The sequence below is a fragment of the Chiloscyllium plagiosum genome, chromosome 32 (genome assembly GCF_004010195.1).
Source record: "Chiloscyllium plagiosum isolate BGI_BamShark_2017 chromosome 32, ASM401019v2, whole genome shotgun sequence".
Classification (NCBI taxonomy): Eukaryota; Metazoa; Chordata; class Chondrichthyes; order Orectolobiformes; family Hemiscylliidae; genus Chiloscyllium; species Chiloscyllium plagiosum.
This window is the reverse complement of record NC_057741.1, coordinates 21,800,982-21,813,979: the sequence shown is the minus strand read 5'-3', so window position 1 is coordinate 21,813,979 and position 12,998 is coordinate 21,800,982. Positions and strand designations below refer to the sequence as shown.

General features: G+C 40.8%; 1 long non-coding RNA gene across 1 annotated transcript in view; it reads right to left on the bottom strand.

Moving 5' to 3' along the window:
* Positions 1 to 568: 568 nt before the first annotated feature.
* The window catches only part of LOC122539403, a 42,354-nt gene continuing 29,924 nt past the window's right edge, over positions 569 to 12,998 (bottom strand). The window contains exons 2-3 of the long non-coding RNA XR_006309071.1: positions 9,230 to 9,363; positions 569 to 940 (exon numbers count right to left, since the gene is read on the bottom strand). This is a non-coding gene — a long non-coding RNA (uncharacterized LOC122539403). The remainder of the gene's footprint in view (positions 941 to 9,229; positions 9,364 to 12,998) is intronic.

Sequence of the window (12,998 nt, the reverse complement as noted above, 5' to 3'; positions counted from 1 at the left end):
TGCATGTGCCGAAGTCAGCTACCGACAGAGCAGCTTCCTGTGAAAGGTACACCACTCCTAGATTATCCCTTTTGTTGAAATGTTGGAGGCGCATAGTGACAAGAATATTAGCAAGAAGCATCCTGGTCACAAAATTACAGGTGGTGAACACAAAAGAGAGACTATAATACTGGAAGAGAAACTAGATATTATAAAGTGTTTTGAGCGTAAAGCGAGAATATGTGATATAGCTAGCTTAACAGGAATGAGGGAGTCGACCTTACCATGATGACCCTCTGTCCTTGCATTAACAATATTTTTTGAATATACTGTGTTAAATTTACCTTTGATTTGATAATAAATATGATTGATACCTTCATTCAGACCGTGCTATACTTTGTGTTAGACTGACTGTGTGGAGTTTGCACGTTCTCCCCGTGTCTGCGTGGGTTTCCTCCAGGTGCTCCGGTTTCCTCCCACAGTCCAAAGATGTGCAGGTCAGGTGAATTGGCCAATTGGCTAAATTGTCCGTAGTGTTAGGTATGGGGTAAATGTAGGGGTATGGGTGGGTTGTGCTTCGGCGGGTCGGTGTGGACTTGTTGGCCGAAGGGCCTGTTTCCACACTGTAATCTAATCTAATCTAATCTAATCTAAAAAACTTTTGGCTAATTTTTGAACGAAAGTGAGTGATATTTCTTGCTGTTCTGCCCCTAACCCCACTGTTCCCATAGGCCCCATTATTTATATTAAGTAATTTTCTATTAAGTGAGGTTTCACTGGAATGCAACTATGGCATTGTAGGAGAACTGACTGTACTGAACTTAGCCCTCATAACACCTGTGAATGTCCTGTTGGTCATCTTTTCTTCATCTGAATGATTTGGAGGAGAAGAGACAAAATCAAAGCAGGCAAGTTCTCCGGCCAGATATCCAATCTGCTTGTAACCTTATGTACCCTCAATCTGTAAAAGAAAAAAAAATACATTTGTATAGATCTCTCAATGAAGTACTTTTGAAGTACTGTCATTGTAACAGAGGAAACATTGTGCACAGCAATATGGTTATAATCAGAAAATCTGTTCCTGTGAGGTTGGTTGGAAGAGAAATACTAATCAAGACACCAGAATACTTTCCTGCTTTGTTTCAAAATTAATGTCATAGGATCTTTTACAGGTAGATGGGAACCTTGAAAAAAACCCAGAAAATGCTGGAGAAACACAGCAGGTCTGGCCACATCTGTAAAGAGAGACAAACAGTGTTAAAGTTTCAATTCCAGAACAACCCTTCTTCGGAATTCATATTGGGCCTTAGTTAATATCTTATTCAAAACGTAACATCTCCTACAGGGTAGTACTCCCCCAGGATTGCATTGCAATGGCAGCCTTGAATTTTGTGTTAAAGTTTGAGAATCATAGAATCCATGCGGTATACAATGAGGCCATTCAGCCCATCGAGTCATCTGCCAATCTGAATGATATCCCATCCAGATCCAGCCACCTACCCGATCCCTGTATCCCTGTATTTCCAATGGCTAATCCACCTGACCTAATCTTTGAACTTTACAAAGTGAAACTTAAAGCCAAAATCTTGTGAATTAGAGCTCAGTGAGAGTATGACCAACAGAGCCACACCTGTAAAACATTATTGCTACGGATCAAAAGGGAAGAGAAGTCACCTCAATCAGGCACAAGTGTCCATTCTGGCCACCGCTCACAAAAATGCAAAGGCAGATATTATTTGTATCTTCACGCAGACCAATTTGATGACAATACAGAGACCAATGCAAAACCATGCACATATTAATTTGGAAAGTAGACGAGAATTCATTAGAGTGTCTGCTCTCTTCTCCTCTGAAGCTGCTGCAGGTTTATATTGAGCAGGACATTTTGACTATTTTGACGTTGACAATGGTTGTTTTTAAGGTTGGATTCTTTTTAGTAGCCTTCTGTATTCTGAAGGGTAGGTTAGCTCAGTTGGCTGGATGGCTGGTTTGAGTTGCAGTATGATGCCAACAGCATGGCTTCAATTCCTGTACTGGTCGAGGTCATCAGAATCTCTTGTCTTCACCACTTTGCAGGTTTGGTAAACTCACTACCAGTCGTCTCTCTCTGGGAAGAGAGTGGCCCTCTGGGTCTGTGGTGATTTTACCTGTGCATTCTGAGATGTTTCAAATGGTGGCACCCAAACAAAAAGACATGTGGGTTTTCTCTGGGGCGAAACAGTAATTAATTTGCTGGTGGTCTTGGAAGCAACAAAAGTGACAATTTGTCTTCATTTATCACAATGCTTCTGAGGAGCTTTATAAAACATGGGACTAGAATTAGGAGATAGTTTAGGAATTAGGACAAGTTAAAAAATTTGGTCCAGGAGCTATTTCTTATATTGTGTCAAAGAAGAACTTCTGATATAGGGAATTTGAACATGAAAATCCAAGAAAGATAGCCACAATGTGGAGGTGCTGGTGTTAAACTGGAGTGGACAAAATTAAAAATCACACAACACCAGGTTCTTGTCCAACAGGTTCATTTGGAAGTACTAACTTTCAGGAGCAACCTGCTCCTTCATCAGGTAGCTGTGGAGCACGATAATAAGACACAGAATTTATAGCAAAAGATTACAGTGTCATGAAACTGAGATGATATATTGAACAAGCCTGGATTGTTGTTAATTCTTTCATCTTTTAGAATGGGTTGCAGGTTTTTATTCATTGATATGTTAATCCCAAAACTTCTTTTAAGTCACCTTCTCGAGATAACAAGGTTTTATAACAAAAGGTGACATTTCAGCTCAGACAATGCATCAAAAAGTGAGGTTAGAGTCTGCCTGTATCCCAATCTTGGGTTATCCAAAGTAGGAATTTATAAAATGTTATATGGATTGATTACCTGCATTGACCGCCTGCACATTGTGTGTTTTTTGAGCAAAAGTAACTCCAACCTCACACCTTTAATGCATTATCTGAGCTGAGATATCAACCTTTTTCTTATAAAACCTTAAGTTATCTCGAGAATATGACCTAAAAGAAGTTTTGGGATTTACAAATTAATGAACTAAAATCTGTATAACCCATTCTAAAAGATGAAAGACTCAACAGCAATCTAGGTTTGTTCAATATATCGTATCAGTTACATGCATGACACTGTGATCTTTTGCTATAAATTCTGTGTCTTATGATCATGTCCCACTAATTACCAGATGAAGGATCAGCGCTCTGAAAACTAGTTTTTCCAAATATACCAGTTGGACTATAACCTGGTGTCGTGTGATTTTTAAGAAAGACAGCAACATTTTTGGGAAGCTACAGCTTGTCCAAGGGCTTGGAAGAAGCAGGAACGGTTGGAGATGGGTCAGTCGCAAGATGGCAGCAGAGTAGCAGCACAGTGTGAAGGCTCGTGCCCAGAGCTCATCTGCTCCATTCACTTTTATCTTTCTTTTCTTCTTTCACTGTTTTCTTTTCTTACTTTCATCTACTTACCTTCTGTGGAGAGCAGGTCTGTGCAGCGTAGAGGAGATCAGTGCAGAGGAGAGTGAGCCCAATGTGGGGGTGAGCAAGCCCAACGTGGCAGTGAGAGAGGTCACCCAGACTTTGTGGCGGCATTGAGCCCCAGGCGGTGGCTGAGAGCAGGGAGTCCCAGATCTCCCGGCATCTGCGGCAGCGGCGAGCACGGTGTGGAGATTGAATTTACCATCTGGGGAGAACTCAGTCTTGGATGCAGTGGTGGTGACAGCAATGTGGCTTTGTCTGGTCTGGAGTGTGGCAGCGACCAGCGGTTCGGAGCAGAGGCTTTGGCGGTCGGCAGCATCACGGCTCATTGCGGTCTGGAGCATGGCAGCGGCTGGGGGCCCAGAGCGGGGACTTCGGTGAGTGATGGCATCACGGCTCATTGCGGTTTGGAGCATGGCAGTGGCTGGGAGCCCAAAGCAGGGGCTTAGATGGTCAGAGATCGAGCCTAATGTGGGAAGGGTGAGCTTGACATGGTAGTGAGGAAGGTTTCCCGGCATCTGCGGTGGCAATGAAAGCAGGTAACCTGAGGTCTCCCAGAAAGTGAACCAAAGTGGAGGAGATCCAGCCCTTGTAGGGAATGTGAGCTCAGCATGGCTAAGCACATAAGAAAGACTGATGAAGTTTTAACTTACTTCTTTAATTTTCTACTTTGTACCTAGGTACCTTTGTACCTAAGATGTCACTGGGAATGGCGACATTGTACACTTTTCACTGTACCCTCGTATTTCTGTACTTGAGTACATTTGACAATAAAATCTAATTCTAAATCTAATCTAATTCTAATAGTTTGTACTGATAGTGGGTGGGGGGGTCAATGCTTGATTTTGTTTGAGATTATTTTCAGATTGCTCATAATCAGAAAGAAATTGTAAACCTTCCAGCAGAGTGGCTGTGGAATAGTTACTAACTGTACAGGCAAAATGCCAAATTACTAGTTACTTATAATCAACCTGAAAACACAATCAAAACTAAATCAGCAGTGCTCGTCAGCTCACGTTTTAGATTCTTCTTAACTTGCGTTACACGTTTAAAATTTCTTCAAGCCATTTCTTCAGGAAATGGTCATAAATCCAGAAATCAGTCAGGGATGTAAGGAAGAGGGTTGACCTGTAATGAGTGGTAATGACTTGGAAGCAGTGCATTTGAGGGTGGTGAAAGTGGAGGCAATCATTAATGCCAGAAAGGAATTGGATGGAATTTGAAGGAAATAACTTTGCAAAGCTTTGGGGATAGAGGCAGAGAAATGGAATGTGTTAAATTCTCTTCAGAGATTCAGCATGAAATTGTTGGGCTGAAAACTCTCCTTCTAACTGCTGTGATGACTCAATGCACAGAATCGCTTGAGGTGATTGGATATCTTGTCAACTGATACAGAGCCAATGGGAGGCATGTGTTGCCTCTTCCAGGGAGGCTCAACACCTTGAACAACTGTCAACCAATAGGCTACTGTGGGCCTGCCCCTAGAATAAGGTGCCTTACGGCTGCAGATCATAGGCTGGCAGTTATTGCGTGCAGTAGTGCCACCAAAGAGACTGTAGATTGAGCAAGCAACATAGTGCCCCACCCCCAGGGGAGTGCCAGTATCTCAAAGGGTCCAGGACAAAGGCATGTTAACTTGGGCTGGTGATCGTCGGAGGGGGAGTCAGGGGGGTGGTCAGAAGCAAGGGCGTGGAGGGTGACTCTCAATGGGCAGCCCCAGTCTTAGGTCCAGTGTCTCCATCAGGCTCTTATTGCCTTGGATACACCACCCTTCACTCTCTTCCTCCCATCCCCAGGTCACAAGCTGCCCACTAGGTAGAAGGTATTGTGAATGCTATGACAGGATCACTTGCAGTTGGGTTAACCCCAGTAGATCTTATTGGCAATTTAAAAGCCTCAATTGCTGGTGTGTCAGGAAGATGGACTACTACCCAGAGCTTAATTCTGGTGGAGACAGAAAGGGTTTGGATACGCTACCATCCTAAATACTCAAGAGCTCTTCCTGCTTCCAAGCTCACCATCTCTGGAAGCAGAAGATCCTGGCCAACAGCTCTGAGTGTGAGAAGCAGTTGCTTTGTTAAATTGATTCCTTCTGGAAAGGTATCTTGTAGGAAGGTCATTGCTGATATGCAGCAATCAGTATATGTAATGTCTGTCTTGCTATTATGATGTTAATGAAATAAAAGTTTCAGCTAGGTTTCAGAGGCTGAAAGCCCATTAAACCATCGACCATTAATTATACCTCAAGGTTCGCAAAGCAGTAAAGGAAGAGATTTGTAAAAGATTACAGTTATTCTGTGTTTAATCAATGAATACCAGAAACTTTTAACAAATGAGAAACAGTCAGATATAGTTGATGGGATCCTACCTGGCAATTACTGGCTGCTTAGCAAGACATCAGTCATCAGAATCAGAATAGAAAAGCATATGTATGAAAATAGCTTCCTGAGTGGGTAAACAAAACAGCTTTAGCAGAGTCGAGGTTGCCAGAACAAACTTCACGGATTAGTGCATATGATGCTATATGACCTGGTGTGCTCAGCATTCCAAGGAGGCCTTTGATTACCCCTCGTATGAAAAATTCCTTCTTAAAATTAGGTTACTGGGTATCATAGAATCTTGCCTGCCTAAAGGAAAGGGAGCTGGAGGTATTGAATCACAGTGATGGGATCCTTGAGGTAAGGTGGCCAAATCCTACATTGTTATTGATAATATATAAATTCATGATCTGGTGCTGTGTTAAATTTACTACCAACTCAAATCTGTCAGGAACTGTAAACATAGTGAAGAGCGCCAGGATTTACAAAGAGAACTGATTCACAGTAAATGAAATTCAATGCCTTTAACAAAGTACTGGAGACTGGTGGTTAGATTGGTATTCTGCAGTGTTATTTATACAAACACGTGGTAGGATTTAGGCCGTCCAGTAGTTAGCACTGCTGTCTCACAGTCCCAGGGACCTTGGTTCAATTCTAGCATTGGACAACTGTCTGTGTGGAGTTAACTTGGGTTGGTGATCATGGGCAGGGGGAGTCGGTGGTGGGTGGAGGGGTGTGTCAGAGGCAAGGGCTTGGAAGGTGGCTCTCAATTGGCTGTCCCAGTCTTAAGTCCAATCCCTCGATCAGGCTCTAAGTCTCCCTTTGTCTGCATAGGTTTCCTCCCACACTTGCAAGGATGTGCAGTTTAGGTGGATAGGCCATGCTAAATTGCCTATAGTGTCCAGCAATGTATGTGTTAGGTGGGTTAGCAATGTATGTGTTAGGTGGGAAATGCAGGGTCACAGGGATACAGGGGTCTGCATGGACTGCTCTTTGAAGGATCAGCGTAGACTTGATAGACTGAATGTTTTGCTTCTATTTCCATGATTTGAGGAGCCTTTGATGGTGTGAGTGCAAATTAGGAGGTAGCTGTCATCTGCACTCCAAGTGAGGATTAGCACTCATATGGATCATTCCTTAGGTAACTGTAATTACAGAACCTGTGATTTTTCCTTCCATTAACCTTTGGTAAAACAAAATGGATTATGTGTTTGCAATTTCCTAAGATTTATATCCTCCATGTGGCACTGTGCCAAGAGTTGCATAGGAGTCTTTGTTGGGGAAGCACAGATATAATCTGCATGACATTTTATTTGTTAATTTTAGAAAAGTAGGTTATGGTGTGTCCAAAGGGCTGGGTGGAGTTTTGCCTTGGCAAGCTTTGGACTTCTAATATAGTCTCTGTGCTGTCAGTGAAACTGAGAGATACTTTGTTTAAATTTAATTCTACAATTCATTCCTCTGTGAGTTATTGTGCAGACATGATACAAATTGAAATGTTGCCTCTGCTGCGGTTTCGCACTGGACGCCAGGGACAAACACTTGTCCCTTGCACCCATCATAGAAAATATATCAAAGAAAGTTATGGCAGATAGAAGTGGGTGTGGCAGAACATGAGCTCAAGCAATTTTTCACCTGCACTTTCCATTAAAAAAGTAGTGAAGAACAAAACAGAGGGGTGATTAAGTCAAAATATCTGGTAGTTAATAAGCTTCTTATTGACAACACTACTGAGTGAAGAAATCAAAAGAATGATGGGCATCAACCTGTAGGTGTGGTTTGGTCATCACTGAAAGGTATGCTTGGAATTTGTAAGATGAGGCATGCATCAATGTGAACTGCTTTGCTGTTGTTTGAAAAAGACGAAAGATGTTCAAAATGCTTGATGTATATCAAGTGTAAGAGTGCAGCAGGTTGAGATATAAGTGGGTGTTGCTAAACAAAGTTGATCTTTCTCTGCACTATCTCTGTTGCCGTAACACTATTCTGCATTCTGTTGTATTGCCAATGTACTCATGTCAGGTATAATTTGCCTGTATAGCATGCAAAACAATACTTTTCACTATATCTCTGTACATATGACAATAACAAATCAAATCAAAGCACTGTAAACTTATACAGCCAGCACTGATCTTGGCAAATATTTTCAAATTATTAGACTTCTGTACCTAATCTGAGGACTATCTCGCTGCAAAAAGTGCCAAGTCCCACATACCTCCACCTTGTCACGAAACCCTAATGCCTACTTTTTAAGGAAGAACCCTCTCTAAGCCAAAGCTGTTGATCTTTCTTTGCTTCATTTCTTAACATTACCTCCAGACTCAGCTAAATAAAGCAACACTTCCATTTGTATCATGCCTTTTATGACCTTATAATATCCCAAAGCCTTTACAATCAATGATGTACTTTTGAAGTGTAGTAATTGTTGTAGAGTAGGAATTACAGCACCTAACATATTCATAGAGAGATTCCACAAATAGCAATGAAATAAAAGACTAGACAATCTGTCTTGAATGTCAACGATGGTAGAAATGTTAGTCAGGATACGAGGAAATTTTCAAATGAAAGTAAAGTACTGCAGATGCTGGAAATCTGAAATAAAAACAAAATACTGGAAAAGAAACTTAACAGGGTATGGCAGCATCTGTGGGAAGAGAAAAAATCTAACGTTTCGAGTCCAATATGAGTTTACTTCACAACTCAATCTCTGAAGAAGAGTTACATTGGATCAGGAAAGACTGCCTGCCCTTCATAAAACAATGCTGCAGGATCTTTAAGATTAATCCTAAGAGACACCTCATTTTATGGCTTATTTGAAAGGTGGCATCTCCAATAGTGCAGCACTTCTTCGGTACTGCACTGAAATGCAATTTAGACTATGTATTCAAGTCTCTTGATGCAGAGGTGACTGTGCTACCATTGAGCAATTGTTGACACATGCAACCTTCCTCAGTGGACTTTTTAGTCATTCTCTGTCATCTTTAATATAGCTATCAAGGACAACTTGAAGTCCTGTATTTATAAAGGAAGGCTAGCTGTTTCTTCAAGGCAGCACAGTACTGCTCTTTTACACCACAATGAAATAATTGTCAGCTTCATTCAATCACCTTTTTTGCAGCATTTACTTTATACATTGTGCATTAAGATATCTCTTTGTGTTCCTGTCAGCAGTTGTTTGTTCCTGACAGTTTCTTTTCTGCTTTTACTGTGGTTTTCCCCAGTTTGACTCTCCTAATGTGATGATGTGTGAGTATTTTTGCATATTTTCTCTCTCAATCTGTTCTTTCCGTTCAACCGTCTCCCCCATTCAGCTGCTCTAGGATTCTGTCTCATTATACTTTCTTTGTAAGCTCTAGGTTTTATTGCTCATTAATCTGTCTGTCATTTTGGTTGTTCTTGTGCTTTATGCCTCCTTTTATTATTCCCACCTTGCATTCTGTCTCCATTACCTTTCATTTTCCTCATGTGACTGGTTCTTCTGTCATTTGTTGTTAAGTGTTCCCCACCTGTACATCATTTCCAGTTTCTTCTATTTTATTTGTCATCACGGACAGTCACTGTATACTTGTGGAGCTGTATCGACCTAGAGAGTACAACATATACAAACCATAACTAGTACAGTGCAACACAGAATGACACCTGATATTATGACACCAATCAACTGCACAACTATTATAACATTCCGGATGGAAAGTGAACATTCATTCCCAGCTGTTTTAGTTTCAGCGCAGAAAACCTTTGAACAAAATGGTTCAGAATGACTGATCCAGATCCCATTTGCAGCCCCCCATACTTGGGCAATCTTTTTCAATTTTTTTTTGCTGGAATGTTATCCCAACTTTTATAACAATACAATTTAACTTTTGGCTCTTACTTTATTTAGCCATTTATTACTATGATATTCATGGTCTTAATGAGACGTCAAGACAAATAGTCATCAGGTCCTCATTCATATGAGATATATAGTTGTGAATTACACTTCCATGGTGATTTGAATCTATTTCCAGCAAGGTATCTGATCTGATACAGCAGTGCTTATGCTATCTCCTGTAACATAAGAAACTAGGTGTGGATATTGTGGTTTTGGAGAATTCAACAGGTGTTCGTTATAGATTATTGTCATTGAACAAATATCACAATTCTTAGGCATCTAAAATGTCCAGATAATATTAAGTTAATAGGAAACAGCAGAGAAGCCTGTTTCCAGGATAGTGCTATGCTTCAAATGATCCTGGGATAAAATGGAGACCAGGTCCTTTTTATCCTCAGGTCTCTTGCTATGATACAGTGATGATATCATGAACATATCTCAGAGAGGTGAACTGTGAGAGCGAATGCAATGACCCCTTTATCTGAAGATAGAGTCCCAACCAAATATACATAATCATGCATTGTCAATTTGATCATTATAAAAATTGGATAAAACAGATTTAACAAAATAAAAAATCCAAGCTTCAATATAATGTTTTGGATGTTTGATACTTCATCCTGATCTTGTGATCACATGCCCATCTGAATAGGTATCCCATGGTCTCTGTTGCATTTGTATGAAAATTTGGTTGTCTTGCTGTTTGTTGCTTTCACTTAATATTTATACACAATTATCATTGTCAGATTCTCACTCTCTTCATATATAATTAATATGTCATACATTGGTCTGAGCTGCCTTCAGTTCCTTTGCAATGTGGCACCATGGTCAGTAATGAAATCATGCAATCTGGACTGGTTGTATATTTTAGAAATTTTGGGGAAATCCAAGCATTTGTCTTTTGATTTCTGAATCATACCCTTTGCTAAATGCAAAGTTGTCTCTACCTGCTCCCTGGGCATATATCTCTTTCATTCTCCTGTGTCTCTGTAGAAGAATGTCACGTGTCTCTGAATGGTTAGATAACTGGACACAGTTATTTATACTTGCTTTGTGAGTGTATTTGGATGTAGGTTTGCTCGCTGAGCTGCAAAATTCATTTCCAGATGTTTCGTTACCCTACTAGGAAACATCTTCAGTGGGCCTCAGACGAAGCAATGGTGAAAATTACTGCTTTCCATTTATATGTTTGGGTTTCTTTGGGTTGGTGATGTCATTTCCTGTGGTGATGTTATTTCCTATGGTGAAGTCACTTTCTGTTCCTTTTCTTAGGGGTGGTAGATGGGGGTCTAACTCAATGTGTTTGTTGATAGAGTTCCGGTTGAAATGCCATGTTTCTCGTGCGTGGAATTCTCGTGCGTGTCTTTGTTTGGCTTGTCCTAGGATGGATGTGTTGTCCCAGTCGAATTGGTGTCCTTCCTCATCCATATGTGAGGGTACTAGTGAGAGAGGGTCATGTCTTTTTGTGGCTAGTTGGTGTTCATATACCCTGGTGGCTAGTTTTTTTTCACATATCTTCTCAAAACTCGCTTTGTGAGTGTATGTTGTGTTAGGGTTGTAAATTCCTTCTTCATCACAATTTGAGCAAAAATGCAGCAATTCGTTGCAAAAGCTTGCTTTGCTGCTTAACAATTAATCATAATTGATTCAATAATCTGTATTGATCATTCTGCTGAATGATTTGTGCACGGATGGTGGGGTGATGATCTGATATTTGATGCTGTCTACTTAGTACACAGTTCTTGAAATGGTTTGTTACATTCACTATCCATTCCGAGGGTATCAAATAAACTGAAATTAGCACTCATGGGGTCAGCCACTTCCATGCGAGCTGTGAATAAAGGAAAATTTGGAGAAGTTGTTGAACAAAGGGAAATTTAGAGAAGTAATCCGTGAGAAGATGTAATCTTGCTTCTCCACAGTGAATAGGTGTGTTGCTGCTTCCATTCAGGGAGTGAATGAAATACGTGTGAATGTAAAGGCTTTCTGCTGTTGAGCTTGATACATGCCACACATGCATTTGTGAGCTATTGAATACATTGATTCATCTCTGGCTAGAACACAAATTCACAGCTGTCTTGTATTCTTGCTAGTTGTCTTGAATTCTTGACACAAAATGAACGCAACATCTTGATGTAATGTTTTTAGTAGGACTTGTTTGTCCTTGAAAATGACCAAGTTCATCCCTGTTTGGCTACAATAAACAAATCTTCACCGGGACCTTTTAATGCAATTAGGCTACTCCTGGATAATGATCACTTGTGACTGTTCACACTGGATCTGACTAAAGCATATCAGTTCAAGCTTGAGTGCATCTTTGACTTTATAGTCCATATTGTCAATGTATAGATCAAGCCAAGCATGTTCACCTTTGGGTAATCTGCTCAACATGTCAGATATAATCATCCAGGTGCTTAGTTTATATTTCACTTCAAAATCATATCCTTGGAAATTGTTGACTGATTCAATTATGTCATGAGTAGACCATAAGACCATAAGACATAGGAGCGGAAGTAAGGCCATTTGGCCCATCGAGTCCACTCCGCCATTCAATCATGGCTGATGGGCATTTCAACTCCACTTACCCGCAATCTCTCCATAGCCCTTAATTCCTTGTGACATCAAGAATTTATCAATTTCTGCCTTGAAGACATTTAGCATCCCAGCCTCCACTGCACTGAATGAATTCCACAGGCCCACCATTCTCTCTGGCTGAAGAAATGTCTCCGCATTTCTGTTCTGAATTTACCCCCTCTAATTCTAAGGCTGTATCCACAGGTCCTAGTCTCCTCGCCTAACGGAAACAATTTCCTAGCGTCCACCCTCTCCAAGCCATGTATTATCTGGTAAATGAATTAAATTCTTGTAGATGAATTAAATATAGACAAAAGTGAGGTTATCCACTTTGAATGCAAAGTAGGCAGGCAGATTATTACTTAAATGGCTGTAAATTGAGAGGAGAGAATGCTCAATGAGATGTGGGCATCCTTCTCTAACAGTCTCTGAAAATAAATGTTCAGGTGCAAAGGGCAAGAAAGAAGCCGAATGATGTTATTTTCGTAGCAAGAAAATTCGAGTGCAGGGTTGTCTGGCTGCAATTATATAGGGCATTAATGAGGCCAAACTTGGAATATCTGAGGATATCTGCTAAAGGGGAAGTGCAGTGAAGGTTTACCAAATTGATTCCTGGGCTGGTGTATGTGGAGAGATTGTGTAGTTTAGGGTTATATAGTGTTTAGAGGAATGAGGGGGATCTTGCAGAGAAAACTCATTCTAACAGGACTAAAGAGGTTAGATGCAGGAAGTGGGGGGGTATCGGATGGATTTGGTGGGGAGAGCAGGAGGAGGGG